At 32.7% G+C, this 23,929-nt stretch overlaps 2 long non-coding RNA genes across 2 annotated transcripts; one reads left to right on the top strand and one right to left on the bottom strand.

Moving 5' to 3' along the window:
• Positions 1 to 19,401: 19,401 nt before the first annotated feature.
• LOC144427372 (uncharacterized) lies at positions 19,402 to 20,271 on the top strand. Its single transcript, XR_013477935.1, has 2 exons — positions 19,402 to 19,756; positions 20,014 to 20,271. It is a non-coding gene; the product is annotated as an uncharacterized LOC144427372 (long non-coding RNA).
• A 1,703-nt stretch (positions 20,272 to 21,974) lies between these two features.
• Positions 21,975 to 23,090, bottom strand: LOC144427125 (uncharacterized). Its single transcript, XR_013477754.1, has 3 exons — positions 22,870 to 23,090; positions 22,267 to 22,338; positions 21,975 to 22,177 (listed from the first exon to the last, which is right to left on the bottom strand). It is a non-coding gene; the product is annotated as an uncharacterized LOC144427125 (long non-coding RNA).
• Positions 23,091 to 23,929: the final 839 nt, after the last annotated feature.

Here is a 23,929-nt window from a genome sequence, read left to right as displayed (position 1 = left end):
TAACTAGAGTTAGTTAAATAAAACTCTTACTGCAATGATAATAAATATCAAAATGAAACTACAGACTCACAAGGTACATCATAAAAGCCCATTTTGTGGCTCAAAATATGATTTATATCAATATCGGCATATTGGTATCAGCCACTAGTTGGCCGATATATCGATATCGGTATCGACATCAAAAAGTGATATCAGTCGAGCTCTACTAATAAGTACCTCAATAATCAATACTCAATAATCTGTACTTTACTTGCTCACAAGCAGCCTCTAGTGGTTTCTACTAACCTCACAATGAGGTCAGCTTCTTTTATTATGAAATAGAGTGTATATTTTGAAATTACCAATCAAAAATGAGGAAATTCCAAAGTTGTCATGACAACAAGGTCATTATATCTATTCTCCTTAACCACAGTCCATCAATCATTGGTTGATATTTAGGGACGGAAAAAGGACACGACTAAGTGAAGGCATACATCCATCACACTTGAGCATACATATAACGTAAATCAAACTGACCAATCAAAATCAAGAAATTGAAAATTGTGATAACAACATGGATTTTAAAAAGTCAGAAATTTACTTATTCACAGTCAATATGCAGGAGTTGTTCTAAAATGAACAGTGGGAAGAGTCAATAACACTGTCATCTTATTTATAGAAGTTTTACAAAATCATTGAAGATGTTACATTTCGAAAAAGACTTCTTATAATAAAGCATATAAAATATCAGAAACAACCAAAAAAGGTACTAGACTATGTTAAAAGAATGTTTCATATTACTTAAATTTCATGCATTAAAAATATTTGGGGAAATCCACAACCCCCAAAATTTGGAAACAAAAAAATATGTTATATTTTTCAGCTTTGTGTTCTAGTTGCTGTCATGCACCCTCTAGTGATTTCTACTAAACTAATAATGAATACAGATTTCTCTTTTATGTAGGAGGTTACTATGGAATGGAATATATAATTCGAAATGGTCAATAAAAAATCAAGAAATTTTAAATAGGTAGATTTTTTGGGAGCCAAAAAGAGACACTGTAAAGTGAATGCATATGTTTATCGCAATTGATCATCAATGACTTTTGGAAATTTATTCATACTAAATATGTTATTCAAAATATGAACAGTGGGAAGAGTCAAAGGCACTGTTTGCTCATTCATACAAGAACATTGAAAATGAACACTACTCGAAATGAAGCATTGCTAACTTCATTATCCCTGGTTTTCTTTATAAATGTAACTAAATATAAAAGATAAAATACCAGGTCTTGGGTCGAGTCCGGGTACAAACAATTTTTCGGAACTTGGGACTATCGCACATGACAAAAAACTTTTACGAATAATATATGAGTTCTTACTTCAAACGACCTATAATACAAATATTGTGGTTAATAAATTTTTTTTTTATAATTTATCATTTTTAAGAGATGTCACGTAAGCCATTGTCTTTGCATAGCCTTTGTGCGGCACAGAACATTTGAAGACTCATAGATGTCTGACAGCCATGTCATATAGCCAGTGTAGACAACGTTAAATTTTATGCTTATATAATTTATGAGTACGTACAGACAACGCCTGTTTGCATAACAATTAAAACCTACTTTCCGACTCTCGCAATACACTACAAATATTGTGACTACAAACTATAAATTTTATAATACATCCAACGCTTCTAAACCAAGTCAGTCATATTTTGGGGTTGATTGATTACTGAATATTTGAATTAAATATGTAATTCCGAGCAATCAGTATACTTTAAAATCATTAATAAAATCCAAAAATTGAAGGACAGAAATACATTTACACTCATTATATTTTTACATATAATCCATGACCATGCTAACGTGTTGCTCATGAATGGCAAAAATATTTCATTTATCTTAGAATCATTTTCCCCTTTCAAAAAGCTTTAATTTGTCAAATTTTGTCGACTGTGCGCTACAATTCGTTTATTATCAGTGTACCAGCCAGACAAAATTGAAGCCAAAAATTGTAGTATTCCAAGAACGTCAGTAGGGTGGAAATTCATTATCTTCATTATCAGCAATACATCGTACAAATCTTTGAGTATCCACTCTCACTCAGTTTATAATTAGTGGTCTCATCATCTTTTTGGACCACCACTAATATCTAGTTTGAACATATACACATTCATTCTAAACTAAGCTCTGTGGAAGCAAATGAAGTAATGAATCAAGAACATGGAGACGTTCATTTGAAGAATCTCTTTAATCAAGGCCAGGGCAGATCAACTATTTTTACCAAAGATCATATACAAAAACTATAAAATTACGAAAAAGATATTTGACATTGTGGCTAAATTTATTTCAGTGCCCTTAACTTTGAGGTTGATGAGTTAACAGAAAAATGACTTGTGGAATAGTGAGTAACCAAAAAACGTTCAACATTCCCAATTAATGCGCATTGTAGTTCCGTGGCAAGTAATATACATCCATACTTCTGAGCAATATCTGATGGAGTCTAGTTCAGATTTAACATGTAAATGGATCTGCTATATATTTTTTGAGTAGTTTTCATTAATTTCAGTTTTCATTGATTTCAGTAGGTTCTTGCACAGGAACAAAAAGATAGTCTTGAGTAGAAGCCTACTTCAAAGTAAATTTATAAATGATCTTCCTTATATTTTTCCATAATAGGAAGAACATGTCGATACTTCTGAGTAGCTTGTACAAGGCCTAGTTTGAGAGGATGTACACACAAACAAACATGCTTTGGGTGAGTTACTTGTTTACAAGTTCATTCATAGCAACTGTCTGAAAGTAACATTTATCACCATCCAGTAAAATAGCAATATGACCAAGTAAGCATATGAATAATGATGAATAATAAATTACCCCTCAATAATTCCCCTCTGAGAGGGATGGATACCACTGTATGTAAAAGGATTTGTTGTTTTGCTGAATAAGCACAAAAAGAAAAAGGCAAAACCTTTAAACTTTCATTATAGCATGATGGCTTTTCCTAATGAATACAGTAGTTGGCATATACCAAGTATGGAACACTGATATCAATCCATGTTGATGTACTGTTCATGCTTGGCCAAAGAAGATTATATCTTTCCATCACACCCAACTTTTATTATTACACAACTTATGATGAAACATAAACGTCTGTTTGCTAAGCACTTGAGGTTTTCATATGGACTGGTACATCTTGCCGACTAGAAAAATTATTACTGAGGTCAATAGTTGATAAAGATATTAAAAATAAGCAGATTATTAAAGTTTGAATTACCTATCAATAGATAACACATTATAAGTATACATGTACATTAGTCAAACTAGCAAAGAAGCCTTGATGAAATAATAATGTTAAAGTTAGGACTCAAATCAAAATTGGACAACAACCCTTCAGAATTATCCCTTGCTTGTAATAAAGTTCATTACAAACCATCTATTCCCATGCGCCTTTTAGTGGTAACCTCTAACCTCACAGTTTCAGCACCTTTTGACAGTTCTGCATATGACATACAGACTGGTAAACAAAAACCTACAGTAATTAATAATGATGTGTCTCTGCTCTTGCTTTTCTAGATATTATATTGAAATTATATCTATATAATATAAATTATCTTATAAACCTTTCGATCTTGCTCCTCCAAAAAACAAAAAAAGTTATTAAGTGTACTACATGATTCACCATTAGTTAACTTCCATTTACGCTCAATCATTTTTTACCAAGAACATCAGGTGGAATTCACTACCACTCAAATTTTTCTTGGTCGCTTCAACCTGAACTACTTCAAGCTGTGGGTCAGTCTGTAATGACTAACATGTAATGCTATAGTAACTTATAATAGTAGCACTCGGCACTTAACTTTGATCACAGATGATGCTCAATTACTTCAGAGTAAGCGAGCATTACGAATGACAAGTTGATATAGTTTGAGTAGCTCTTGGCACTGCACTTTTCACAAGTAACTTTGCTAAGAAATGGGTCTACTTTTCTTTTAATCAAGAGCACATTATGCACCACCATAATTATTTTTATACAGATGCATAAAAAGTTATAAATATAGATGGAAGTAGGGGTCAAAGTTCAGGCAAACTATTTCCATTATAATATTTATATTATAAACTATGTAAATTTTAAATTTTGTCAATGTAAAAGATACACAATCATAATGCTAGTTATAAACAAATCATTTATATAATTATATTTAAGGATAAAGATTAGACATGACAGCACAGGCCAAGATGTATCAGCAATACATCATACTTATCTTTATGTATCGATCTATCTCTCAGCTTCTAATTGGTGGACTTATAATATTATTGAACCACTAATATCAAGTTTGAACTTGAACATCCACTCTGAACTAGGCTCTGTAAAGCAAGTGAAGTTTTTAATCAAGAACATGAATGCGTTCATTTGAAGATTTTTTATAATCTAGACCGGGGCTGGTCAACTATTTTTACGGAATCCATATACGAGACTTTCAAAATACAAAAAATATATTTCAGTTTATTCAACTTTGAGGGTAATGAGTTAACATAGGAACAATTTGTGAAAAATTGAGTAACCAAAAAACATTCATCATCCTCAATTAATGCGCATTGTAGTTCCATGGCAAGTAATATGCATCCATAATTTTGAGCAATATCTGATTGAGTCTAGTTTCAGAAATAACATGTGAATAAATCTGCTATGTATTTCTTCTGTAGTTCGTATTGTCAGTTTTCATTAATTTTAGTAGCATTTTTGTACAAAAACACAAAGATAGACTTGAGTAGAAGTAGACAGCGCCAATACTTTTGGTTAGCAGATATTTAGTAATTACGGTACTTGTAATAGACGAGTTCAGAGTAAATGTATAAATGATCTTCTTGATATTTTTCCATAATAGGAAGAACATCTTGATACTTTGGAGTAGCTTGTACAAGGCCTAGTTTAGGATGAATGTACACACAAACATACATGATTTGGGAGAGTTATTTGTTTACAACTTATACATAGAAACACATTTATCTCGGGAGAGAAGAAAGCCCATGACATAGCTTGATCATATGGCGAATCATGGTGTCTCGTCCATTTACTAGTCCATGTCGGGTATGAAATTGGTTAGTCAGGTATTCGTTTTCGGATGCATGGACTTGATGAATAATCAATTACCACTCAAAAATTCATTTTCTTCTGCGAGAGGTGGATAGTGGATACCGCCATATGTAAAAGGGTTTGTTGTTTTGCTGAAGCACAAAGAGAAAGGCAATCCTTCGACCCTATTTAAAGCATGATGCTATTTCCCAATGGATACAGTGGTTGGAACATGCCAAGTATGAAACACTGATATCAATCCATGGTAATGTGTAGTTCATGCTTGGACGAAGAAGATTATATCTGTCCATCACACCCAACTTTTATTATTACGCAACTTATGATAAAACATAAACGTCTGTTTGCTAAGCACTTGAGGTTCTCATATCTTGCTGACTAGAAAAATTATCCCTGAGGTCAATAGTTGATAAAGATATTGAAAATAAGCAGATTATTAAAGTTTGAATTACATATCAATAGCTAACACATAATAGGTAAATTATCTCTTACTTGTAATAAAGTTTTTACACGCTATCTATTTAGTGGTAACCTTACGGATTCAGCACCTTTTGCCAGTTTCGCATATAACTTACAGACTAGTATATAAAAATCTAATTAATAATATGTCTCCGCTCTTGCTTTTCCATATATGATAATGAAATGTGTTCATATAAACTTTTGGATCTTTTTCCCTCAAAAAAACAAAAAAGTTATTAGCTTTATTAGCTTATTACATGATTTGGTGATCCAGAAGTATGTGTACCAAGATGGAGGTAAATAATTTTGTTCGCCTACTTTACATCAAGTTGTGTAAAGGGGCTTAAACCTATGGGCAGGGGTATATTCACTTGGCTAATACAGACAATCTCTGAACTCTTACTAAAAATGAATAAAAAACAATTAGAACAAAATTATGGCCTAACCCTTATATAGCACCCATACTACCATGATTCAACATTAGTTAACTTTCATTTACCCCAAGTCAATTTTTACCAAGAACTTCAGGTGGAATTCACTACCACATAAATTTTTCTTGGTCGCATCAAGCCCGAACTACTTCGAGCCGTGCATCGGCCTGTAATCACTAACATGCAATGAGATAGTATCTTATATCAGTAACACTTGGCACTTGACTTTAATCAGAAATGGGTCTCATTTACTGATGATTGAGCACATGTTATGCATCACCATAATTCTATATAGTTTCAGTAGCATCTGGCCCTTGACTATTTGCCCACAACTCCACTGAGAGATGAGTATACTGTACTTTTGAGTAAGTTTGCATAATGCACCATCATAATTTTGTATAGTTCAAGTAGTTTTTGGTATTTGAGTGTTTTATTGTAACTTTCCAAAGAGATGAGTCTTATCTACATACTGTTAACAGGTACATAAAATGAACAACCATGGTTATTTATCGTTTGATTAGTGTGAGTAATCTTAATATGCATATTTGACAGCACCATATGTGTCACCAATACACCTTACAAATCTTTGAGTATTCTCTATCACTTAGCTTATTATCAGGGGTCTTATGCTGTTATTGCCTCACTCTTAATTAATACACAAATCTATTAAAGGCATAAACAACCAAAATTATCAGCAATTTTTTTTCACATCAGCTTGTAAGGTTCTTATTTAAAGTGCTCTATATAGTCACAATCCAGGTCAGAATCGAAAAGAAAAAAATTTTGTTACCATTCTTTTATCTCAATGACATGTTAGCTTTTGATATGTACTTCAAAAAAATCACATTATTCACTTTTCAATTTCGGTTTTATGAATATGGGGGGTGGGTATGAACAAAATCGACCCTTTGTAAGAAAATTTAATATAATACAGCCTAAAGAACTTTCTGGTGCTATATTTTAGTGTGTTATTTTATGTTCTAAAGATGTCTTTTTTGTATTCTATGAAGAAAATCTTGAAAAAATTTACACAAACACATGTTAAATAACTTTTGCCCACCAATAAAATTCAATTTAACAAAACAAAAAAAAGATGTTTTTTATAGATTCCCCATTAAATTTCACACTACAATAGACTTGAAGGACTAAAAATATCTGAATTTTTCAGTGATCAAGGTGACATCCAATGGGGTCGTAACCAATGACAGTATAATGAGTGGAGAATGGGTGTCTACATATCATAATATCAATGTGGAATAAAGTTGGAAGTTTGGAAAAATTTGTTTCGATTAATTTCATTTATTTTTAGTTGAAAAATAATACTTTACCAAGAGTTTGTATTAATTCCTTCGAGATTTATTACAAAGAATACAAGAAACACGTAGGCTACAAGAAAAATCAGAAAATTAAAAAAATGGCAATAGACTGTGACATAACAAAGTTTCATGATATTTTACAGTTTCACAATTTTCCAAAAAAAAGATCCTGGGGATATCCCCCTCACTTATTTTTACAAATTTTACACTTGGAAATGTTCGTGTTATTTTGCTTCAATTTTGGGGTTTGACCAATCAGAAGCCAAGAACAAAAATTCTGTTACAAAATGTAATTTGTGTTCTAGTTGCTCTCACACACCTTCTAGTGGTCTCAACTAATCTCACATCGTGGTCAGATTCTTCTCTTATATATGACGTTACTATGAAATAGAATGTATAATTTGAAATGATTAATCAAAAATCAAGGAATTTTAAAATTGTTATGATAACAAGATTTTTTCATCCATTCTCCCCACCCCATTCCATATTTTTGCACAGTTTGATTTTACGGATAGGAAAAAACACAGCCATGTGGAGACATACATTTATCACACTTGATCTTACATACTGCATAATTCAAAATGAAATTGGGGCATTCTGATAACAACATGAATTTTTAAAAACAGGAAACCTATTCATTCACACTCAATATGAAGGGTTATTCTAAATACGCACAGTGAGAAGAGTCAAAGACACTGTCACCTCATTTGCAGAAGTTTAACAAGAATATTGAAAATAATACATTTTAAGGCAAAATTTTTTGAAATAGATCATTACTGACTTAATTATCGTTTTTCAAATTTCAAGTACCAAATCAAGCAAAGTTACCTCTTTCTCAAGTCACAAGTCAAGTCAGAGGTCTGAGCAGCGATTAAGGACCAAATAACAAACGTAAACCGATAAGAGTTAGTAAACTAAAAAAGTGACCAGACCAATTAAGACTAATTTGGGGGAATAATCACAGCCTATGAACGAAAATTAACAAATGACCAGTTAAACAAATCTAATTGAAAATGCATGTATTGTAATGTTGTTAAATATTAAAAGATATTGATCTTTATAATAATTCAGTAGGGCGCATGCTCTGCTTAAATGTTACTTGAATGTTGGTTTCTTTACTGTTGACAAGTACACATAATGCACCACCATAATTCTATATCGTTTGATTAGTGTGAGTGAATTTAACAAGAATATTTGGAAGCACCAGCTTATAAGTATCACCAATGCACAAGTCTTCGAATATACCTATTACTTAGCTTATTATTAAAGGTCTTATACTGTTGTTGCCTCTCTATTAATTAATACACGAATCTATCCACAAAATTGTGTTTTATGGGAAAATTATAATATGAAACAACCTAAAACTTTTATAGTAATACAGTTTGGTGCTATATTTTAGGGTTTTTGATATTCCAGGTATGTGTGTATTCTATGTAATAAATCTTGAAGAACTTCACACTACCAAATGGACATGTAGTTGAATAAAAAAAATGTTTTTTCCAGATTTACAATCCTAGTTCACATTGATTTCACATCAAAATAGGCTAAAAGGACCAAAAAGAAATCAACTTTTTGGTGGCACAAGTGGGAATGTACAACTTGTCATAATCAAACATTGATGTTTATGTTACATTTGAAAATTGCCCTATTTACACACTAGCACGGCATAATTGAATTTTAATCCCCCTATTAACCAATGACAGTACAACGAGTGAACAATGGGTGACTACATACAGGGAGAAAATCAAGAAATCGGAGTGGAGGGAAGTTGAAAATTTAGAAATTAGGAAATATATATATTTTTTTCGATTATTTCAAGCTTTCTTTGGTTGACAAAAAGTCGTTTAACATGAATTTGTATTTTATTGATGATTCATTCAAGGAACACATAATTGGAATATAAAAAACACTGAAAATAGCATCATAATATGTTATAAAAAAATCTTATGATGTTTTATATTACATCTACATGACGTTACTATTAAATAAAACACATAATGATCCACCGAAAATCAAGAAATTTTTAGGGTTGTCATGACAACAAGATTATGGAAAATTGTTATATCTATTCTCCTTAATCACATTCCATTTATTCACATAGGTTGGTTTTTAGGGGATGGGAGAAACACAGCTACATAGACTCATTACATACAATACAAAGAACACATACATGAAATTAAAAAAAAAACTAAAAATAGCATCAGATTATGTTATAAAAACCTACAATTTTCCATGAAAAAATACTTGCAGGAAAATATAAATAAATTATGTCATCTTTAATTTTCGGGTCAACCAGAAAATCATAAGTAGAAGCCAAGAACAAAGCCATGTGTTACACAAGGTAATCTGTGTTCAACTTGCTCTCATGCACCCTCTAGTGGTTTCCCACAACCTCACAATGAGGTCAGATTCCTTTCTTATCTATGCCATTACTAAGTAGTTGGAAGTTGAACACATAATTTGGAACGTTAAATCAAAAATCCAAAGTTGCCATGACAGCAGGATAGTTGATAATTGAGAAGACATTACAACGAGAACAATAAAAACAATACATTACAAAGCAACATATTTTAAAATAAAGTATTGCTGGCTTCAATATTGCTGTTTTGCTCTGAAAATATAACTAAACATAAAATACCAGGTCTTGGATAAGGTCTGAGTTCAATAAATTATTCATGATTCAAGTAACATATCAAATAAAATCACAATTCAGGTCAGAATCAAAAATGTGATCAAATTTATGTTACTGGCTTTTACCTCGATTTCTGTTAGCTTTTGATATGTGGGCATACTTTGAAAAAATTTCATTACTCTTTTTTAAATTTTGGTTTTATGAAAATAAGGGGGATTCAACAAAATCGGGCTTTTGTAGGAAAATATAATATAATACAGCCTAGAAAAACTTTTATATTGACTTAGTCTGGTGCTATATTTTAGTGTGGTTTTTTATATTCTAAAGATGTATTTTTTTGCATTCTATAAAAGAAATCCTGAAGAAATTTACACAAACATATGTTAAATAACTTTTTGTGCCAACTGCCAACCAATAAGATTAAAAAAAACAAAGCAAAAAAAAAGATTTTTTCTATAGTTTTCCGATTAAACACTACAATAGGCTCAAAGGACCAAAAAGACGTGAATTTTTTAGTGGTAAAGGTGACATCCAATAGGGTGGTCGTACATATTGTTCCAGCCAAACATTAAATAAAAATTTGCACTTTTCACACAAAAACATTGCATAACAACTAACGGTCGTAAACAATGACAGTATAATGAGTGAAGGGTGACTACATATGAAGACCATTCATAATATCAATGTGGAATACAGTTGGAAATTTGAAAAAGAATCTTTTTTCGACTAATTTTATTTTTTTTTAGTTGAAAAATAGTTGTTTAATATGAGTTTGTATTACCTTTTTCAAGATTTATTACATAGTATACAAAGAACAGTTTTCTGGAATAGCACAAACATCAAAAAAGGCACTAGGCTATGTTGAAAGAAGGTTTTGTGATGTTTTATATAACTAAAATTTCATATATTGAAAATTCAAAAAAAAATATGTAATTTTTCTACAGTTTTGGGGTCTGACCATTTTAAACCAAGAACAAGAATTGTGTGACACAGTGTAATCCTTGTTCTACTTTTTCTCATGCACCCCCTAATGGTGTATACTAACCTCACAATGAGGTCAGATTCCTCTCCACTAATTTACATTCACTCTCTCTACATTCTCCTTGAGAAAGGCTTTGAGCAGGAAGGTGTATATAACAATTCGCCAGTGTTCATCCATACAAATAAATACACAAAAGTATTTAGATGTTCTTTTGTAAATGTGTGAATGGAAACTCAAACATCATCAGCAGCTACTTTTACAAAGTTTGTTTGAAGTGGGTGAAGACTATTTTGAGTATTTGCATGAATAGAGCGTAGTTTGAAGCGAATGTATAAATGACTCTTTATTACCTTTGAGAGGCCACCTGGGCCAGGCCTAGTTGGAAATTATTATCATGTCTGTGAAAATCCCGATTTTTTTCAATATTGGCTTATACAGAACCTGGTTTAGGACATACGCTAGTTCTTACTGAGTGTGGGAATCAAATCTGAAATGCTTTCGAACAGCTATTAATCTAGAGCCACGTTTAAAATGACTGAGAAAAGAAACATTTTCATACTTTTGAGCAGCATCTTGTACAGAGCGTAATTCAGAGTGAACACGTAAATTATTCACCCATATATTTTCCAGTAGTAGTTCACAAAGAGTGCAGAGAGAATATGTAGACACAAACCCGGATTATTAGAAGGCTTCAGTTTAGGATTTTACTAACTGGTCCCTCAATCTATCCATCACTGCAATGTTTCCCAGCCAGACTAAAATTTGAATGTTTTCGAGAAAATATTTCTTTTCATTTATATGTAGTATTAATAATATTTTTCACTTATTCATCAAGAGTATTATTGTATGGGAGGTATCATTGTAATGCGTATATATGCTATATGCACACATTATAAACCAATAAATATGCACAACAGCCAAAGTGCAAGTTGCACATAGAGTGAGCAAATTTTCCATTTAAGATTCAATAACAAATGCTCTGTGGGGGAAGAATCAAGAGCTCAAAAGTAGGCTAAGGAAGGAATGTGTGTGTCAAAATGGTTGGATATTATTGCCTACTAAATAATTGCTGAACCAAAACTACATTGGGAATTAGAAGTTAAAAGATTTAAACTAGTAGTTATTGTTATTATATAAGATGTTATTATCCAACAATATGCATAACTTAAATTGACAAACAGCAGTTCTCAATATATGGGTTGTTGTTCTGCTGAATAAGCACAAAGAGAATAAACCTTTGAACCCTTGAAGCATGAAGCTCTGATGAATACATTAGTTGGCATATACCAAGTATGGGACATTGATATCAATCTATGTTGATGTGTGGATAATGTTTGGCCAAAATATAGTATAGAATTAGAAGAGGCAAACTCTAATGATTACCAATTTACTATAAAACATAAAGGTCTGTTTACCATGCAATTAAAGTTCTCATACAGACTGGTACGCCGTACGCCAAGCTACAACAAGCCCCACAAAACAAATGTTTTATAGGATACTATCTTATATGTTGTTTACCTAATTACGTTATATAGATATAAAATGGAGGGTAAGTAAACACATAAACCCTTATCTCACTGACAAGAAGAATTTATTACTGAGGTCATTAGTTGAGATATTAAAAAGAAGCAGAGTATTAAAGTTAAAATTACCTATCAAGAGCTAATACATTCCAAGTATTTTTATGCAATACTATTCTAGTTGATAGCAATGTATAGCCATGATTGGCTGATGGCATTGTCCAGTAGTCTAAAGCCTGGGGGTGACCAAACAAAATAATTCCATGTATGAATTTTCATTATAAATACTCTCTTAATGAAAAATCAATGTATATAAGTGGAAAAATTGAAAACAAGAAACATTGGATACTAATTTTTAAAGCTTTGGTTTGACTAGTCCTAGAATGACTCTGAAGGGAACAATGCTCAAATCAAATATATGGACATGTAGACCAAAGCGAAGCAGTAGTCTTACCTTAACGGTACTGGCACCGTGAAAAATTTTCAAATTTTCACGTAGCAAGGTTTTGCAGAATCAAAATGGACAGACAGTCATCACACGATAAAAAAAAAATGTTCCCATGAATAAAAAAATGAAATACCAGATTTCATAGAATTCATATTAAAGAAATAAAAGTAATAGCATTTTGGAAAAAAATTCCATCTTTAATCACTTAAAAAATTCAAAGCTATTAGTCCAGTAATCAAAGAGAAAAGTGACTTTATAATAGCGATGAAATTCTGTGTCAAAGAACAACAATTAGAACAACAACCACATAATAACAAAACGATCCATAGGTCCACTACGTGTCCAATAAACATATATTCTATTACCGGTAAGTAATTATTCCTTGATAGTTCTTTCCGAACACAATAATTCAGGAGTATCACTGTACGCAAACACAAAAATATTTCTTCAATGCGTTGTCTAACCAACGTCAGACCCATTCAGACAAATATAGAATTCAAGGATGCTCTGGAAAGAATATTGATGACTATTATTATAGGATTTAAGATAATTACTACACATACTAGCACAAATATAAATTTGAAATGAGTTTGAAATCCTCATGTTAAATAATGTTTAAAAAATACCATTCAATATTACTCCTGCTGATTCCATACTGAGCATACTTTCATATTTTTTTATCAACCGTTTCATACTTTGCATCTAAGGCAGTGTACAAGCACCCATCAATATTTAGAAACTTTAACCGGAAACTCAAACCATCATGACATCTCATCTGTTGGCACTTGCATTTCAAATTAACCATGAGTGTTGAATGTTTCACCGTATGTTGTGTTGGATATATATTTTGTAAGAAACTTGACAGTCGAAGCGAAATTTTTGTAGCTGTGACAGCATTTCTATAAAACAGTATTAAATGTAAAATAATGATAATAAGAGTTCTACATGTATATCTGTCGCTCAACAACTGAAGAAATACCCAAGATAGTGCAACGTTTCAGATCTTTCAAATCCTTTGTTATTCACGTTGAACTAAGTTTTGCACAAGGAACTAATCTGTATTATTGAATTGTTACTTTTAATGCCTTCCCTAGGCTCTAACTAGGCTCCATGCAAGCAACTAGTCATAAAATAATTGATTGACAATTTAGCATATAGAATTTCTTGAAAACATATTCATGAATTTACATAACAGAATTGACTTTTAAACAACATAAATTTGATAAAAATATTCAAACAACTGTCGCTCCTGTATGTAAAACTAGTGAAATACCATCAAGGTTAAGTCTATTATAGTCTTCAAGTTTTAGCCCACATCAAAGTAAGCTGTTAATGGAAGATCAGCAATCATACATTCATTTCAAGCTCTGCTTGAATTATTCAAGCAACTCAGGCTTCAACTAATAAACACTAGAAGTAGAATTGTCTTCATCTCCAGGACATTAACACTCAAACTTTTCACCCGGCAATACTTGAATTGACAAGGATAGAGGGTATGCTATATAACTTTGACATTTACATGTATTCTTAATCATATGATACAAGCTGCCAATGTAAATAAAAACCCTGATAATTCTGGCTATACTTCCAAATCATGAGCTGTGTCAAGGTCAATTCCATAGTCAAAAACAATTGGAAAAAATAGGTGTTTGAGTAAATGTGAAACTAGGGATGGGCAATGTAGAATAATCTACTATTCTAGAATAGTTAAATCAAATCCAGAATACCGAATCCTATTCTATTTTCATACTTATTCAAATAGTGGGAAGCTTTACCTTGCTGGATTTAGCTGTTAAAAATGTAAATGCATTACTATAAATGTATTATTTATTTGGAAATGTCCTGAACATTGAATTTGACACATTTGATACTAAACAGGCATTTCCCAGAACCAAAACAATAAAATTTAGGTATATTATTATATTGTTCCAAATGTATGTGATACCTAAATACTGATAAGCTAAAGTAAGACACGCTTTACACACTTTAATAGTAAGAGGCTAAAAACAAAAATAGATATGAAACGGCGTTAAATCATTATTAATGTTAGTCTGCCGAGTGTTCTAAAACATACCAGCTGAGAATTGAATAGATTCACTACCAACGTGTGGCCACTGCAACCTATGCGGCGTTGTAAAATATTAAATTTAACCACTATCAATTAAAATCAACTTTTTATTCTGTGCAAGCAAGACTCGTAAAACCAGGCTCCCGTAAACATGATTTCTTACTTAGTTATTAGGTAATAACATTTAAAGACAAATTCATTTTTTTTTATTTTTGTTACATATCATTATTTACCCAGACTTGGCCCTACTCAAACTCAATACGTCACTATAGTCGCCAGATGCGGCAAATTTTTCTAAATTTACTGAAGTTACACAGTAATATAATTTGTCAAGTCTCTCGCCCCACCTCAAAAATAACTATCTGGCACTAAGCTAAAAATAACAGATAAATAACAGACAAATAACAGTAAGGCGAAAGTATGTTGTATTCAAAAAGATGTTAAAAATATGTGGATGGAACGTAAATGCCCGAAATGAAGAAATGTAAATATCTAAAATAAGGTGGGCAAGTTAAATCCAACAAAAATTTTTATTTTTAATCAGCTTCACACCCCCTCTTGCTCACCCACCTCTCAAACTTTTTAAGTCTCGCGCCCACCTCAAAAATAACTACCGTAGCTAGCAATAAGCTACAAATAACAGATAGTAGGGCGAAAGTTCGACATGTTTTAGCCAAAAAACTTTGAAAATATGTGGTTGGAACGTAAATATCCAAAATAATGAAAATATAATTTAACAAAACAAGGCGAGCAAAATCAAATCTAACAATAGCTTCACACCCCCTCAAAAAAGTGTCCGTGCCAATGTGAGGAACATTCAACAACTCGCCATTGAAAAGTCCTGATGCTGATTTGCCCTAGTCTTGTTGCAGCTTTATCATTTTCGATTTTTCTACTAAACTGAAACTTTTTGGATATCTAGATGTCCATTGAGTTATTTGCTACATGCCTGAACTTTGAAAACACGACTACAAACTGAAAAGCAACTAGCAAAACCACAAAAAAAATCAACCATGCCTAAAATACTATTTTTACTGCACATTTTGAGATAGTTTTCACAAGTTGAGGCTGGCGCTAGATGTTTCATAATCATCATTTGATTCAAAATGTTAAACAGCCAGTCATTTTATAAAAGTATAAAGGTACTGATAGCTAATTCTAGTCTATTGCACTTTTTTAAATAATAGAACAAATGAACTAAAACAATGCAATCCTAGCGATTTGGGCTTGATATTTACCTAAATCTCCTGCCATCTCATATTCAAATCCCATGACCAGAGTGTAATGAAATGGGGATAGGCAATGTCAAACAGATATTAATTTCCTCAAAAACTGTAGCTTCTGACACATTGTTATACAGGGTGTCCATAAAGTCCCTTTACAATATTAATTTTGTTATGAAGACACTCATTATATCTTAATCAGGTTTGTTGATTTTTAATCAGTAATTGTTCAAGTATTTTTACTTCATTTATTCTGTGGAGGCCAAAACAATATATGGTATCGATGAATTCCCTGCTGTAATTTCAAGATTTATAGACATCAGTGGATTCTTATACTGAGTAAAAACTTCAAAAATATTATTGTATGAACCCACCTGATGCTCCAGTGTCTTCTTTTCCATCCATGTTGTTGGTTAAGCAGGCGATGCAATGGTTCGTATTTTAAGGCAGCTTTTGGATTTCAGCAGTTCAGTGCATAAATATAAGGAAAGTTAGATAACTTTACAAAAAGATCATCCAACTGCAATGAATGAATAAATTCATTACAAATCTGTCCTAGCAGAAAGTGTCATTGCTCAACTTTGGGACTGATTTAACTGACTCAGCTAATTAGGAGTAGGAATGTGCCCTTTTCATGAAGTCATGCTTTCAAATTCAGGGTTAAACTAAATTATTGCTCATCTACAACTGAGTATTATCTTCAGAAGGCCGATGGTTAATGCTGATAGGTAAGTACAAAAACAGTAAATAAAATATTTCACATCTTCTAGTATAGATGATAAAATATATTTCATCAAATAATAATTGTGGTTTGTCATGATGGATCAAGAGTTATGAACAGTTATGAATACTGAAATAGATACTACAACCTCCATATCTGGAAACGCACTTGAGAATTAGGCACTCTTTGGACACTTTGAACAAGACAGAAAATGGGTGTAATAACTTTTAAAAAGCTAATGAAATAATTATATTGAAAATGTAATTTCCATTTTCTATCTTTCCCAAAGGGCCTAGCGTATCTTTTGATCCAGTGCGTGCATCTACTTCTAATAATGCCTCCACCTTGTAAATCGCCTTGTAGGATTTACTTGTTGCACCTTGCGTGTTCAACATTTAATTTGACTATATTTAACAATTCATTATTTCTTTTTATTTATTACGCTCAATTTCCAAAGTGCCTAATTTTCAATTGCCTACTTTTAGTTGGTCCTCCATTTCAGGCATATATATTTGGAATGACCAACTATTATGAACTATAGCTATAAATATTACATGCAACATAAATCATGTAACTCCTAGCAAATGCCACAGATCACAATAACTGTATCAATCGCTCAAATCACTAAAGATTAATTTTTTATTTGACCTCACTCTCGTCATTTTAAGAGTAAATGAGTTTAATTTGTTAGGTTGAAGTTTTAGCAGCAAAAGTACAAAAGTACAAAAGTACAAGGCATAATCTCAACCAATATATTGGCCAATTGGTATATCAGCCTAATATTCAGACTTTTCAGGTTTAGGCAGGTTTGTTGTAGAAGATATGAATATTATGAAAATGCACTTAATTGTAAGGCAGAGTTGCACATTAAGATATTATCAGTGGTTTTTCTATAGTTCCCAGTAAAATTGAAGCAGGCATAAAGAATTCTGAGATACATTGAAGTCAGACTGGATTCCATGGCAGGTGCACGCCCGAGGACGCTAGCGCTCCGCAAAAATGCATGCGAGCGAATTCAATTCTGCACGCCGAAAATTTGCAATTGCTCACCAATGTAAATCGGTTTAAATGGTCTTTAAATCAATGACACAGTAATATAAAGATGCCGAAAAATTATAACTCTACAATTGTCGACTAATACAGTAATACTAGCTTGCAAGATTTGGCCTGATCGAAAAATGCGAAGCGAAAAAGACCATATCGTGTGAATGATAGTAATCGCGTGAGATTAGTTATGGGCGAAAAGATCGCCTCCTCACCGACGCTGGCCAGTTACGGCTCTGATTCAGCGTATTTTTTTATACGATAAATATACACGCGGATGTACTAAACAGTACCGGTATTCGAAGTCGCACAAACACTCTCAAAATTAGTGACAAAGGATAGAAATAAACTTTTGGGTCAAAGGTCAAACGTTCATTTTTGCTCTGATTTGACGTATTTTTTATCCATTAATTATACGTAAAAACACTCCCAAACTTATTGACAAAGTATGTTCATTTTGCTCTGATTCAACGTATTTTTTATCCAATAATTTTATGCGGATTTACTAAACAGTACCGGTATTTAAAGTTGCACAAACACACTCAAAATTTGCGACAAACTGTAGAAATAATATTTGGGGGTCACAGATCAAACGTCCATTTTTGCTGTGATCAACGTATTTTTATCCAATCCCGGTAATTTTACGTGGATGTATTGAGAGGTATCTATTGTTGAAGTCAGTTGCACGCGGGCGCAGTTGTTTTGCACGCCGTAAGCTATAAATGCACGTCAGGAATTCTTATTTGCACGCGGGAATTTCTGATTGCACGCCCGATTTCTCGTTCAAAATACCATGAAATCCAGACTGGCATTGAAGATAAAATTTGAAATATTTTACCTCCTACAGTCCTAGCATTAAAGAATTGATATTTCCAAATTTGAAACACAGTTACGCAATCACTTTCTGTCGATATATTCTTCATGAATGTGTATGGCCTTTCTGAATTTTTACACCTTTTTTGTTTTGTTTATTGATATTTTTACATTCATGAAGTCTTTCCTTTTAAGCTAGCAGCATGAGTATGAAATCCTACTAATCCATCTACTATACATACATGCATACATACTATAAATGCCAACTCAATATCCATTGTTCAATTCTCTCTCTGAATTCTCTATTAAAAAGCAAGCTACAACCCCGGTACCAGAACAGCATAGCATCGAACTATTATACAGGGGAATTCCCTGATTTAAAAAAAATAACAAGGTGAATTATTGCTCTGCATTGCCATCTTGAGGTTGAGCTGCTTTCGCATAAAAACGCTTGAATTAAGATAGCTTTGTATTCTTAAGATTCAGAATCAGATATTTCGGATATTTTAAACAATTAACTTAAAATACACATTCACGATAAGAACAACAGGTTAATACAGCTAGAGAAACCAGGGGAATGGGAAGAACTATTGTGATTTATTTCAGACAGATGGCAAATTAGCGACATCTAGTGCTAATGATATGATTCCTCGATGAGTGCAACCAATGACATTAAACAACATGATAGGCAACTCTGACGTCACTCCATAAGACTACAGGCGAAAGATTGTATTTCATGATACGCTCCAATGCACATATTTCTCGTCGCCTTTCGCGTCCGTTTTCCGCTCGCTTTTGCTACTCGGCGTCTTTTTTACGTGTAGTACCTGCCTTTTTGCGCCTGTAACGAAACAAAATAATCTCTATATCTAAGAAGTTTTGCTCACTTGGAAAGCTGGAATGGCAGGCAAGCTGTAAAGAGCAATTTTGGACATCATAGACGTTTTTTTATCAGAGAAGATTACAAACGCGATAGCGGAAAGATTTGTGTGGAACATTTTGCAGATAATGACAAAGTTCAAAGTTAGTAATTTTAATGTTTGCGCTTAATCATTGAAATTTCATTTAAAGAGAGTGTCATACAAAACTGTGCTGTGATACAATTCCATAACACAAAGTTTGCACCTATCGAACTTGCTTTTGTAGGTGAATGTATTAGACATATTACATATTCAGTTAATCGTAGGTAACATTGCTGGTACATAATGCATCGTAGATAGGTTTGTTTAAATTTAGGAATTTAGCTCATAGCCCACTAATTGATATTATCTTCTATGCAGGAGGTTGCAGGGCTGAATTCAACTTGCAGCTTTACTGATCACCTGACTATGCTCATTTAGTTTGGCTCGAGCAAGTCTTCTTGAAATGCTTGTGTGGATGGGAAGTGGAAACTACCTATAATTTTTGCCTTCCTCCGATTTTAGACAAATTTATTCTGAGGGATTTCGCATAAAATTCTTATTGATTGTTGGCTGTTTATAATTCCTATTGATTGTGAATTCTGATTATAACAAAGAGTTAAAAAAAATTTTACCTAATTTACTGGCACCTTTTTCTTGTCAATACTCCAAGCTGAGGTAATAAACAAGACAATACATTTATGTCATCTGGAAGCAAAATATGCACACTAATTAATAGTTTGGCACATTGAGATAATACATCATGACAGAAAATACAAGTTAAAGATATGTATGACCATCCAAGACAAAGAAAAGAACAAAAGTTCATAGCTCATGAACTCTCAATTTTGCCTCCATTGCTTTGTGAAGGCCAATATATTTCGAGTGGCTGAATTGGTTTACCTTTATGATAGCAACGATTTTGTATTTAATATAGCGAGATTATTTCAATTTAATTGAAGTGATATTATTTCCCAAAGCAATGCTTGAATCGTCTAGAATAGATCAGTGGTGTCAAACTTATGGGTTTTCGGTAGCCGCATTGCATTTTGGAAATTGTAAAAAGAGCCGCAAACAGTTTTTGATAATGTATACTTAAAAGATATTTTTAAGATAGTTTTAGTTTGTGACATATATTGTGATGCAACTAAACAGTTGGATTAAGTTTTATTATTTTCTTCAATTTCAAATGCAATTACATATTAATATTTGCATTTCACTATTATTGCAACATTTGCAAGTTACTGTAGTTATTATAAAAAATCATAAAATTCTATGTACAACCATCAAAATCATTTTTGAACAAGCTTTGAATAAGGAAAGAATAATACATACACTAAAAATAACTTAATCTAAATATATGAACCTAAAATTAACAAAAATACTACAGTATAAACTCAATGTTTTATTAATTACATTTGTCCTGACGTTTGGCATCTTTTTTGTGTCACCAGCATACTAAGGCCAGGCTGAAATGATTTTATAGTACCAACTCTAACTAACGAGGCCACATGATCATGGGTTAATCTGGATCTTTGCGAATGTTTAATTAATTCTAGTAATACAAAAAAGTTACTTTTATCATTTCATGTATAGATCAGTAAAAAAACAAATGACAGATTTTATCGACAAGACATTTCGCACCACATTGCGTGGCATAGGATTGCTTGAATTATTATTGAAATTGATTTTTAGTAACTAAGTCGTTGTATAAATATATTAATATACAAACACATGGAAATTTTCTGTTCGAAGTTGGTCTTCGAATTTGTCATATTGACTGCTGAGCTTATTGTGTTTTTTCATTGTATTGATGGAAATATGACAAATTAAACAATGTGCTTCAGAATTTTGTGAAAAGCAGAAAAGTTACAACTCCCATTTTCTTCGAAAATGCCACCTTCTTCATGTACTTTGCGTTTAATTTAATCACTCAAGTGTTTATTCAAGTATTCTTTTGCAAGCTTGATGTGTATTCTTAATTGGGTCAAAATGTGGACAAAAAAAATTAATATTCCAAAACTACTTTCAGTAAATTGTTTTCTGTGTGAATAATCAATTTCACTTTAAAAGGTTTGAAAAATCTATTACATTTAGATAAAAAAAAAAAATACTATTACAATTATTGTTAAGCGTTCGAGGGCCGCACTGGAAGTTCTCTGGGGCCGCGAGTTTGAGATCTCTGGTCTAGATTGAAGTTGTCCAAAAATATATATGATAGTATTTTATCATGAATGATGATTATACCCCTTCCGGAATTTCTTCTATAGTACTACCAAAAGTTGGTGAACCAAATATAACATAGGTGCAGTGAGTTACCCGTAATCCTCATTTTCCAAAGCTGTTTTAAGTATGTCTGGCGTGTTTTGTGCCTTTTTACAAATAAGACCGAGTATGTAATTTTACGCTTTGCAATTTTTAGTTATTTTCCTCAAGCCCTGCAGGATGTAGGGGTCATACACAACTCTACCGGAGGGTCAAATGTCTTTGCATGTCACTGATATGTCGCCAGACTTCTGATATCTCCCCTTCTGCTATAGTTGTCCTGTGAATAAATAATAGGAAATTGTGATTAGACGAATAGTTGAAAGTTTTGCCTTATGTCGGCTTAATTTTCTTGATTGATATACTTACTATTTCTGCTATTGCCTCTTGTGCTGCAGGAGTCTCACAATGCTTAGACAGGTTTGTCCACAACTTTCACATCTGAGGAAAGAGAGGAGATTTATTAATTTTCGTTAAGAATAAATAAAGCAGTCTATATGATTTAGAATGGAAAAGCTAATGAATCCAATATCTCATGTTTTATGTAAAAAATATTTTACTGAATTTGGTCAATAAAACAAACTAATAAAAGGGTTTAGTCAGAAAATTACAAGCCTTCGTGGCTTCAAATATTTGAGAGATCAGACTATACAATATAGACCGGTATGAGTGAAATGTTAGGTGAACTTGTTAACACTTTGATTCAATACGCAAATAAAAGTGAATGCGCAATAGTATGTTACAATGAGCAGCAATCAACAATGAGTATATATCCTCACTGATTAAAAAAATCTAACTGGAGGTGCATGAACTATTTGAAACCATAAGGGGTAAGTAAATATGTAATTTCGGCAAATGGGCAACCACGTACCGTACTGAATTAATAACTGCGTAGTATTTGACAAAGGCTGACTTTCCCACATGTACTTAACAGTGCGATGCCCGGGTGTGATATACAACAATAGTATTTACCTTACTTTTTTCCGATTTCTTTTTACCTTAACTTTCCAAAATATCATTAAAATCGACAACAACTGTCAAAGCAGGCACGAACACCATTCGTGCTACGCCTTGTAAGCAGCCCACATCCGCTCGTTTTCGTCTCGTCAATTATGTGCATTGGAGCGTGCTATCGAATACGATCTTCGGACAAAAATACTGGAGTTGCGCATCATGTTGTTTAATGTCATTGGTGGAACTGGACCTCCCTTGACTGACATCAAGTGTCGCAAGCGCCTGAAGTACCTCTGAAGAGTCTCCAATTTATCAGTTCTACATTTTGCGAACGAAAGTAATCTTATATAAACGTCACAAGGCACATTCGCAGTCGTGCTTGTCTGTTATTTTATTCGCAAGATTGTCGTCAGCTTCATTGTTTAGCAGAGAGCAAATAGAAGATGGGAAATATGGTGTGACTCAGTAACCGACCACCTTCGGGGATGGAAACTTCCTCCAACTTGTGTAGCAGAAAGATTCCTACTGTCGGGGTATGATAAGGGATTCTGCGAGGTGTCAGCGACATTTGACAATGCGGCATTTTTTTAATAAGAACTAGGACTTTTTTCCGACATACCAATGTGCACACAGTGGACATGATTAAGCCGCCTTGTCCGCTTTTCTCCCTTGCGACAAGTGTGAACATCTCATCCTTTTGTTAATGGGTAATCAGAAGCTTAAATATATATGATAAGAGCACGGGATAATCATGCTAGCAATGACATAGATGAATTATTTAGTATAGCCATCCCCACTTGTGTTATAGGCAAAACAGCACCCAACTCGCTATTTAGACTTTGCTAAATCTATACTTAGCACATCTCGTAATAAAATCAGGTATGGCTTAACAAACATCAATAATGCAATTTTTGAATGACTGCGTCCCAATATCTTACGAAACTGGGAGTGTAGATATAGCGGGTCATCTACCGCGTAGACTTTCAAGCCCAAGTACAGTAACTAGTATTTTAAATATGAATTTATAGCCGTAAGTCACAGCAATGAAATTTGTTCAGTTTGCCATACTAAGCTCTCA

This window comes from Styela clava, chromosome 9 (genome assembly GCF_964204865.1).
Source record: "Styela clava chromosome 9, kaStyClav1.hap1.2, whole genome shotgun sequence".
NCBI lineage: Eukaryota > Metazoa > Chordata > Ascidiacea > Stolidobranchia > Styelidae > Styela > Styela clava.
Note: the sequence above shows the minus strand (reverse complement) of the source record. Positions and strands in the feature narration are given on the sequence as shown.